Here is a 10335-nt window from a genome sequence, read left to right as displayed (position 1 = left end):
GAAGGGATCAATCTCTATTTCTGGTGTTCCGATGGTACGCGATTTTCCCGATGTTTTTCCTGAGGAGTTACCGGGTGTGCCTCATGCGAGGCAAGTGGAGTTTTAGATCGATCTGATTCCGGGTGTGGCACTGAACGCTAAGACACCGTAGCATCTTGCACCTCCTGAGATGCATGCTCCCCCTCGAGCTTCTAGCCCAGACTCCAAACCCTAATCTTGAGGGTTGCTCTTGTTGGGTAATACATGCATCAAATACACTCTATAACTAGGCAGCGGAAGAATCGAAATGTGACATCCCCATTTTCACGGCCAGAAAAGACCGATTTTGTTTATGCTTTATAAAAATAAGAGTACTACTTTTAATAAAAATGTTGCGGAATTGGTTCACAAAAAAACATGATAAATATGTTATCAAAGCATTTCCAAAGAAATGTATTTTTATTCATTTTCAAAATATTGGGGTGTTATCGTCAATACAGAAACATAAGCATAAACAGAACTTACATTCATTTATACTAGTGATCTACATCTCTTTTAAATCTCTCAGTGCAATGTAGCTTTGTATTGACACCTGTGATACAAATAAGCTCGAGTGGGTCAGGTTGGGAAACCTGGTGAGTACATAGGGTTTTCAACCCACAATAATATAATTATTATGTTTAATCATTAAACAATTAACCCAATTACCCATCCCCATTGTCTAATTTATTCCTAAGTACCTTCCCTAAGGATTTATCCTAAGGGTCATCTCCTACATCATACACTACTAGAAAAAAGGCCTTTAATGACGCACAATTTATGACGCGCATGAATTTACGATACGGAAAAGTGTGTGACGTAAAAATAACGTCATCTGTACAAAATTTTGAAGGATTTTGGACGCGCATTTTTGCGTGCCCTAAAATTTGTGTCAGAAAAAAATAAAAATAAAAACACGGAGGGCACCCATCATAAAAGGCGTATCGTGTATGTATGTCGCTTTATAATTCTTGAACGCACCTCCAGACTATTTATTTTATCAAAAAAATCAAAGGGATCATTCTAGGGTTCTTTTAAAGATGGGAGTGCTCTCTGCAACGTTCTCTACCTTGGCTCACCTCATCTACCAACAATCTCGACTCATCTCTTTTCGCCGGCAAGCTTGGGCTAACCTTACCTCGATGGAGACCGCCACAGATGCTCAAATTTACAAGCCCTAGGTCAGGTTTAACGACCATCAGATCTTCTTTGTGATCTGTCTCGCACAAAAAGCCTCCCTCTCAATAACGTAGTCTTCCTTGTGTTGATCAGAAGTCGCAGGGCTTGATTCCGAGAGTTCAACAACCATTAGATCTTATTTCACCCCTCTCTCCTTGCCTTCTGTAAATTCCTCTCTGAATCCTCTCTTTGATGTCGATATCTCTATCTAGCCGAGAGAACAAAGGAGAAACATAACTGATTTTTTTGTTGCTCCTTATCGGAAAACACACACAAACACACTTTCTATGTGCTTTCTCTTTCCTCATTCCTAAGCCATGACTTCGACTCGGAATCCTACATCTCCGATCTACGAACCTTTGTCCCCTTTGAAACCCTAAGATCAGACCGTCTTCTCAAATTAGGGCTTGTGGTATCGATTCAAAACATGTATCCCACCGCATCCATCATCCATCAAAACATCAATATCCCAAAACGATTGTTTCTTCTTCAAAACCCATTGAACGAGCGTGCGTATGAAAAGTTAGAGAAAAACATGTGACATGTCGAAGGTGAAGCATATTCATCCAATGGATCGTGATATTTGGTGAAGATAACTCCATTTTCCTATTCTAGGTCAACTGCAATTCATTATATGTCCTTCGCCTCTTCCCTTGTTCCCCCAATGCCTTCCCTATGCCACCTTCTTCTCTCTTCTTCCAGCGACACCCCAATTCCTTCATCAGACTCATCTCCGCCGCTTCACCAAGCGCCTCTCTATTGCACTAATCTTATTGTTTTCTTACAGTTGGCAATTTGAAGTGTATAAGGTATTTGATTCACCGTTTGACTCTTTATGTTCCCCTGATTCAGATTATTCTAGCCCTAATTCGTTTTTTCATAGCCCTAATTGCATTTTTTACATGCTTTTGCCTATATCAGCTAAACACTTAACCATGTTTCATAAGATACTTAAACACTACTGTGTTACCATATATTTTTACAATTTGTAATTCTGTGCTTGTGGTGTGATAACAAACCAGCAATTTTTGTTAATATGAAAAAATCAAAGTTTGAAATGCCCTTGACTGTGCAAGTTTGAAATGCCCTTGACTGTGCAAGTTTGGTAATATGAAAAAAAAATCAAAGTCCAGTGTAGATTTTAATGTGAATAATTCATAATTTTTTTCTTATATTTTTGTTGTTTGATGTCCAGGGGGAGTTTTTATGTCCTGTTTGTCGGGGCCTTGCAAATTCTGTACTACCTGATTTTCCTAGAGAAGGAATGATAATGAAGGAGAGTGTAGCATCTTCCAAAATTCCAAATCTATCCCCCATGGATGCTGCTAACTACAAATCCTTCCTTAAATTTGGAAAGATCTAGCGAGTACGTATCCTTCCTAAAACTTTCTCTTTGTGTGGGAGAACATGTTATTGTTATGCATAGGTGTTGATGAACAATTGGAATAGATTCATTGTTGTCCTAAATCGACAGGATCAATATGGAAAGTAATTTTCTGTTTTGAATGGAAAATTCACAAAAAAGCTAATCTAGAAGGAAAGCTCAAATCAGTGATGAATTTTTACTAATTCTCACACAAAAGGCTATAACAGATTTTTTTTGTTTAACAAATTGAGAGACTGTTGCACGGATTCCCTTCATAAGGAATGAACATGTATTTATAGAATCTTTATGATAATTATGTTAAAGATTTTGGTGCCATGTCAGCAAAAGCTTCTTTATAAACTGACTAGGTAAAACCGACCGCAACACTTGAAAAACCTTTTTAAACCGACCGGCTCGGTTATCGAGAGTCTGGATTTTTTTCTAATGTCATCACCAAAGCTAATATCTAATCAGTGAGACTAACAGTAAGTAATGTAACAATGATATTTATGATATTTTCAGGTATGAAGCGGTTTTGGTACAAGAAATGCTAAATCTAATTATACAGATAGTAAAAGAAAGGCGATTTTGTGGATTAACTACAACTCAATGTCTACAACGTGAGTTAATCTATAAGCTATCAACTGGAAACGCTACTCATAGTCAACTGGTAAAATCGCTTCCTCGTGACCTTTCCATAGTTGAACAATTTCAACAAATTTTGGATATTGTAGCTGAGTACTCGTATCCATCTGGAATCAAACAGGTAATGGGATGAGTATTTTTTTTAATCAATGTGAAGTTAAATTCCTTTCCATTACTAAATTTACGATAATGCCATTTGTGTTAGGGTATGTACAAACTACGGTTGGAATACTGGAAAGAGTTGGATTTGTATCATCCTCGGTGGAACTCACGAGACTTGCAAGTTGCAGAAGAAAGATACTTGCATTTTTGTAGTGTGGCTGCATTGATGAATCAGCTCCCAAAATGGACAAAAATCTATCCTCCTCTTAATGGGTTAGCTAAAGTAGCCACATGTAAATAGTTCTTCAAATCATCCGATCTATTCTTTTCTACACGCTTTTTACAGATAAATTAATAGCATCGCATGCGCCAGATGGAGTTCTTATAACAACATTGCACTTGCTGTCACTAGCATTAGACATTTCTCAAGCACAGATCGAGTCACAATCTGGTGGTTTTGATAATTCTATTCCCCTTTTAGTCTTTGCTGTTGAAGAAATATCTACAGGGTTGAATGATGGATATGATGATCAAAGCTTGTTGTCGCTTCTTGTGTCGCTAATGAGGATAAATAAGAAGGAAAATGCTTATAACTATGTGGAGTCTGGTGAGTTTGACCTTTGTTCTTTGATTAAGAATCTTCTTCAGAAGTTTGCTGAGCTGGATGCTGGATGTTTAACAAAACTGCAAATGTTGGCGCCTGAAGTTGTTAATCAGTTATCTTATTCTAGTGATGTGAGTAACAACAGTGCACCTGTTTCTGATAGTGAAAAAAGAAAGGCAAAAGCACGTGAGAGACAAGTTGCTATAATGGTCAGTCACAGTTTCAGCTTTTTTAGATTTAAGAAAAACATTGTATCTATTAGCTTTATACAAATTTCATCCATATTTTATTTGCTACAGTAACTTCTTAAATTACATTATTAGACAAGTTATAACAAAAATAAATTATTCATATATAATTACACTTGTATTTTGAAATAAATATATTCAACACACATTAAAATAAATGTTACACATGCATTTTGAAAATAGTAGACATATGTTTAAAAAAATATTGAACATTTATGCGTTGGAATGGTTTCCCCACAAATGATCAATTAGTTAAAGCATTTTGTGGACTGAAATGAGCTTGAGTTATGTGTTTTATTTAAATATGTATTTTGTTTTAAATTATTAGGAAGTACTGCATTTTTAAATAAGTTTGAAATATGAAAGTTGAATTAATACATATAATAGGTTATATCAATCAAATTCATAATATAACGTCACAAGTAACAAATATTTACATAAATAGTATTATCATACAAATAATAAACTAAAAATGCATAATTTTAAAGTTGAAGGATCAATTTGCTCGAAGGAAACCTTTACACCAACTTTTGATAACACCATTTTGGTGTAACAAATGGTTTTGGATTGGAGACGCCCTTAGAAAATAAAAGAGATTTCTGCTACCCTTCTTAATTTTGAATTCTGTTATGTTACATACAGGAAAAGATGAAGGCTCAACAGTCAAAGTTCATGGAGAATATTACAGAAGACACTAGCTTAGATGACACAAATGACCCTGAAGAAAGTCTTCCTGATGTCACAAATGATTCTGATGTACAAGTAGTCTGCTCTGTTTGTCATGATGCAAATTCCAAAACTCCTGTCTCTTTTCTAATTCTTCTCCAGGTTGGTAATCTATTGTCGTTTTATATTACATTTGGCTCTTTGACTATTTGACCATGGACTGACTTCATATCTGATTTCCTGATACAAGAAATCCAGGCTTGTGAGTTTACTTGACAAAGGTCCACCATCATGGGAAAAAGAAGCTCAAAGATCTAGAAAAGAATAAGCCAATGAGGACACATTGACTATTAAATCATCTGAAACAGTAAATTCCCAGTTAATGGAAGTAATTCAGACTGCAATTAATGAATTTGCATCCACTGGTCAACCAAGAGAGGTTGATGCTTTTCTGGAGTTTAAAAAAACCCGATTTCCTTCTCTGAACAATATAAATATTCCTCCTCAAACAGCACATGATAGGTGCTTCAGTTACTTCACGGTTGCCATATGATGGATTTGGGCCTTCGGATTGTAATGGCATTTATGTTACTTCTTGTGGCCATGATGTTCATCAAGGTTGCCTTGATCGTTATCTACACTCGCTGAAGGAAAGGTAAAAATGACTATTTTACCCTTATCTCTCATTATCTTTTATAAAATTAACAAGGGTAAATTGCAAGTTTCGTCCCTGAAAGAAAGTTTCCGGTTGGGCTATCAATGTGATTTGGTTTTGGTCCATGACCAATGTAAAATGACTATTTTGCCCTTATCAGAAATATACATGACCAAAACATTGTATATATATTTTGGGATCACCTAAGATGTGGGATATATTGTCTGTAGATACACACGAAGGATTGATTTTGAAGGAGGACATATTGTGGATCCAGATCAGGTGCATTTTGTTAAAGTCCATTGTAGATTTTGATGCGAATAATTCATAATTTTTTTCTTATATTTTTGTTTTTTGATGTCCAGGGGGAGTTTTTATGTCCTGTTTGTCGGGGCCTTGCATATTCTATACTACCTGATTTGCCTAGAGAAGGAATGATAATGAAGGAGAGTGTAGCATCTTCCAAAATTCCAAATCTGTCCCCCATGGATGCTGCTAACTATGAATCATCTGAGCATCTCCTTCTTCTTAAACAATCCCTTTCTCTTTTACAAGCTTCTGCGGATGTTTCTAGAAGGAACGAATTCCTCAAATCTTTTCCGGTAAAACACAAAGGAGGAACAGGCGCGAATCTTGAATCTGTGGTTCATTTACTACACGAAATGTATTTTCCAGGAAATGATAAAATCTTTGGATCAAGTCGATTAAGCGACTCAATGATCATGTGGGACACACTCAAGTATTCCCTTGTGTCTACAGAAATTGCTGCAAGATCTGAAAAACTTCACATGCCACCAATTATAGCATTAGTTCATTGTATGAGGAATTAAGATCTTCTAGTGGCTTCATTCTGTCATTGTTGCTGAAAATTGTCCACAACATTCGTGCCCAAAATTCTCTTGATGTTCTTTTAAGATTAAGGTGTATTCAACAGTTTGCTAAGTCTATACACGCTAATACTCTAAATGAACTACCTGGTCATACAAACAGAGTTGAAGGTATGTTATTTCTTTTACTTTAATGAGTTTGCATGTTTTTTGTGAAATTGATTTTGTTGATATTGTTTTCTTTTGTTTTCAGATAATATGATGAGCATATTGGAAAATGCTGACATGGGCATACGATTCCCTGATGTACAGTTTTGGACAATGGCATCCAATCCTATCCTTGCATCTGATCCTTTTTCAACTTTAATGTGGATCCTCTTCTGTCTTCCAGTCCCATTTATGTCCTCTGACAAATCATTCTTGCCTCTTGTTCATATGTGCTATGTTGTCTCCATTACTCAGGTTTATATAACTTCTCTTCTTTTTGAGTAAATTGTAAACCTACTTTATCCTTCTTATCAATATAGACAAATATATTTTACTCTTTCTAGTTTCTTTAATCTATTTATCCTTTGGTGTAAGTCATCTGTTTTCTTTTGTTAATTCTATCTTACAGGCTGTAATAACATACTTTGGGAAAAACGAATATGCTATGGATGATTTCAGTTACCATGAATCTCTCATCACAGACATATACAAATTCATGGGTGAACATGTGTTGATACGTCAATTTTTTGTTTCCAATTATATTGATAGTTCTCGTGATATTAAGGAGACAATTCGTAGCTTGAGCTTTCCAATCTTAAGAAGGTGTGCACTGTTATGGAAATTAATGAACTCTTCAAGTTTAGCACCGTTTAGTGGGGCCCATAGATCATCACAATCATTTGAAGATAAAATGGATTTTGCTTATGGTTTTGCTAAAGAGTTTGTTGAAATTGAAGAGTTGGAGAAGATGTTCAAGATTCCAACATTAGAGAACAATGTTAATGATGAGGTGTCATGTTCTCTGGTTTTAAAATGGTTGCATCATTTTGCTAGAGAATTTGAAGTAGGGGTTTTGTACAAAACCCCTGTTATCCCATTTAAGTTGATGGTTTTGCCTTACCTCTACCAAGATCTCTTACAAAGGTTCTTACTATTCTTTTAAAAAAATGTCTTAATTAAACTATGATTTTGATCTTTATCTGATTTATTAGGGCCTTTTTTTAATCTTCAGGTACATAAAACAGAAGTGTGTTGACTGTGGAGCAGTTCAAGATGAACCTGCATTATGCTTGTTGTGTGGTAAATTGTGCTCACCAAGCTGGAAGACATGCTGCAGGTTTATTTAATGCCAAGATAAATTACATTTTTTGGTCCCCGAGTATTGCTGATTTTTGCAATTTTGGTCCCAAAAATATAGTCATTATACTTGGAAGAGAGATCAAAAACATTATACAAACGCCAAATTAAATAAGGATCAAAATTACTAGATTTACATTTGCAGTTGTCGTTATTTGCTGAAATATTTTATGCATGACATGCTTCAGTATCAAATGGGTTCAAGGATTTTATTTCCATATTTGATGGAAGAACTATTTCTTCGCATGTCTGCACAAAACTCAGCTCTTCCAGCTATGGTTCAAATACTTGCAGACTTTGCTACTTCTGATGGTTAGTCCTCTATCCAACTCTTTGACATCCTTATGAGTCTTCTTTCATGTCTTCTTTCATGAGTCTTCTTTCATGTGTGCTTTCCAAAGTTCTTCCCATTTTAGGGAATGTTAAAGATCAACACCGGCCAATTTTTGCAAATGGTATGCTGAAAGACCATTTAACTCCTTGTTTCCATGATTTATTTTCACTAATTCTATCATCTATTGGTTCTTTCATACTCATGCATCTGCTATCTCAAATCTTACATTTATTTTTATTTGTGTTATCGTTTTTTCTAGCTTTCAGGTGTTGGTGTCAAGCCTGTTGGAAATACAGTGTGGAGTACCCTCTTTCATCAATTCTTGATAGTGATGTCATGTAAGAAATCATTTTTCTTTTTTATTGTTGTTTCCTTTTGATTCTATGATATATGTAAACATTATTTCTCTTTCTTTTTTATCTGGGTTTAAGTGCAGGTCGTTTCTAAATTCTGCCTTTGAGTTATTATTGCAAAATTGGGCAACTTCACGTGGTCTTAAGGTTTGCAATTGTGAATTACAAAATCATTAATATTACACAACTTGGGACTAAAAAACATAGTATGTGGGTAGTCAAGATGTGATTGTTTTGACTATTGTAAGTGATATGCTTTACTTGTAACTTGTAAGTAATTTTCTATATGACATGCTGACCTGTAGGTAATATTTACACCAAAACCAAATGGTTGAAACAGAGCCTAATTGTCCCAATCACTTCTTACAATATTGTATTGTTGATGCTGATATGAAGCAAAAAATGTTGAGGCTGTCAAGGTATTCAATATTCTTTTTCTTTTTTGTCATTTTCAAAAAAATATTTAAACTGACATGTATTTTCTTTATGCAATGGACTTAGCTGAAGAGTCTTGCTGTTGCTGCATTGACTATTGAAGTTCCTGCTGAAGATTGGGGAGATGAACTCAAGTCCTAATATCGTTCCAAGTTTCCTAGAACTACTCAGAGTCTTACCTGAGGTTTTAAAATTCACTGGAAGCTTATCTATATTATTATTAAATTGGTTTTTGGAGTTGCTAATAATCTATTATTATGCTTTAAAACAGGAAGATTTTAATTACAAAATAGTTGCACGTCCTAATAGACATAGAAAATTTGAAAATGAACTTGCCTCTACAATGGATGTTGCTCTTATGATTTTGACTGCATGTTTAAATATTCCATAATTAAAAGAACAGGTGACTTTTTTTCTTTTTCTTTTTCTTTTTAGCAATAACAAATTAGTATTAGTAGTTAGAATCTGCAAAGGGGTAAATAAAGTCAATTTAGTTAGGATTTATGCATATATTGTATTAGTCATTAATCATGTTTGTGTGCTCTTTTGTTGGGCAAGATCATCGGGCAGGATCATTTAGGCATAATTATAATATAAAACTAAAAAAAAATTCATTTTTTGATATATATTTTTTGTTTTGTTTTGCAGAGGATACTAAAGAGCAAAGTGATAGTGATGCCCTTGACAATAATCCACAGTACAGACTTGGAGTTGAATTTGGCTAAGTCATTATTGAGTGAGATGGGCCAATGTACAACTGCTTATCCATATAATCAGCTGTGTGGAGCATTAGTCTTAAAGAGTTATGAAAGGTAAGATGCAACTTTACTTAGTTAGAATTTGATGTACATAGTAGATTAGATGCAAATTTATATATTGTAAGAAATAGAATTGTATGACATTAAATTTATGCAATGGATTCTAATTTTTGTATATGGTATTTTATTTTCTATTATGAAACATTAAATACAAATTTAATTTTCAAAATAAGTAAATCTATAAATAATATATTTTTTTAAACATTTAAAATTATGATACGCAAAAATGTGTGTCATCTTTATTTATGACATGGCCTTTCTTGACAGGGGCTTTCTTGATACACATTACGTGTCATTAACATGCGCGTCGTAAGGTTACGACACGCGAATGCGTGTCATCTTCCTTTATGACAGGGCCTTCCTTGATACGCATTGCGTATCGTAAACGCGCGTCGTAATTGCGCGTCGTAAATGAGCGTCGTAAATGCGCGTCATATCTCTTTATGACAGGACCTTCCTTAACGCGCATTTGCGCGTCGTCTGAGCCTTTTACGACGCGCAATGAGCATCGTAAAAGGCTGTTTTTCTAGTAGTGATATTTACCTCTCATCTCCTTACATCACATTTCCTTATATATTTGTTACTAAGGACTCTCCCTAAGGATCATCGCCTACATCGCATAGACAGTATTGATTCAGGGATTACTCCCTCAATACGTGCCCAACAAGGGTTAGGGTATCATCGCATGAATACGTAGTTACAACATCGCCTAAACTCGTAATTCATAGTAAGGGTTAGAGT

General features: G+C 35.0%; 1 pseudogene across 1 annotated transcript; it reads left to right on the top strand.

The window, feature by feature from the left end:
• The first annotated feature begins 1038 nt into the window (after positions 1-1038).
• On the top strand, positions 1039-9709 carry LOC145057575 (E3 ubiquitin-protein ligase PRT6-like; annotated as a pseudogene). Its single transcript, XR_013686148.1, has 17 exons — positions 1039-2006; positions 2393-2563; positions 3086-3329; positions 3414-4123; positions 4805-4990; positions 5079-5483; positions 5714-5765; positions 5849-6481; positions 6564-6772; positions 6927-7441; positions 7530-7634; positions 7843-8109; positions 8248-8326; positions 8420-8488; positions 8647-8760; positions 8843-8960; positions 9425-9709. The product of XR_013686148.1 is annotated as an E3 ubiquitin-protein ligase PRT6-like (transcript).
• Positions 9710-10335: the final 626 nt, after the last annotated feature.

The sequence above is a fragment of the Lactuca serriola genome, chromosome 6 (genome assembly GCF_051521515.1).
Source record: "Lactuca serriola cultivar US96UC23 chromosome 6, Lser_US96UC23_V15, whole genome shotgun sequence".
In the NCBI taxonomy this organism is placed as follows: Eukaryota; Viridiplantae; Streptophyta; class Magnoliopsida; order Asterales; family Asteraceae; genus Lactuca; species Lactuca serriola.
This window is presented reverse-complemented; position numbering and strand designations above follow the sequence as displayed.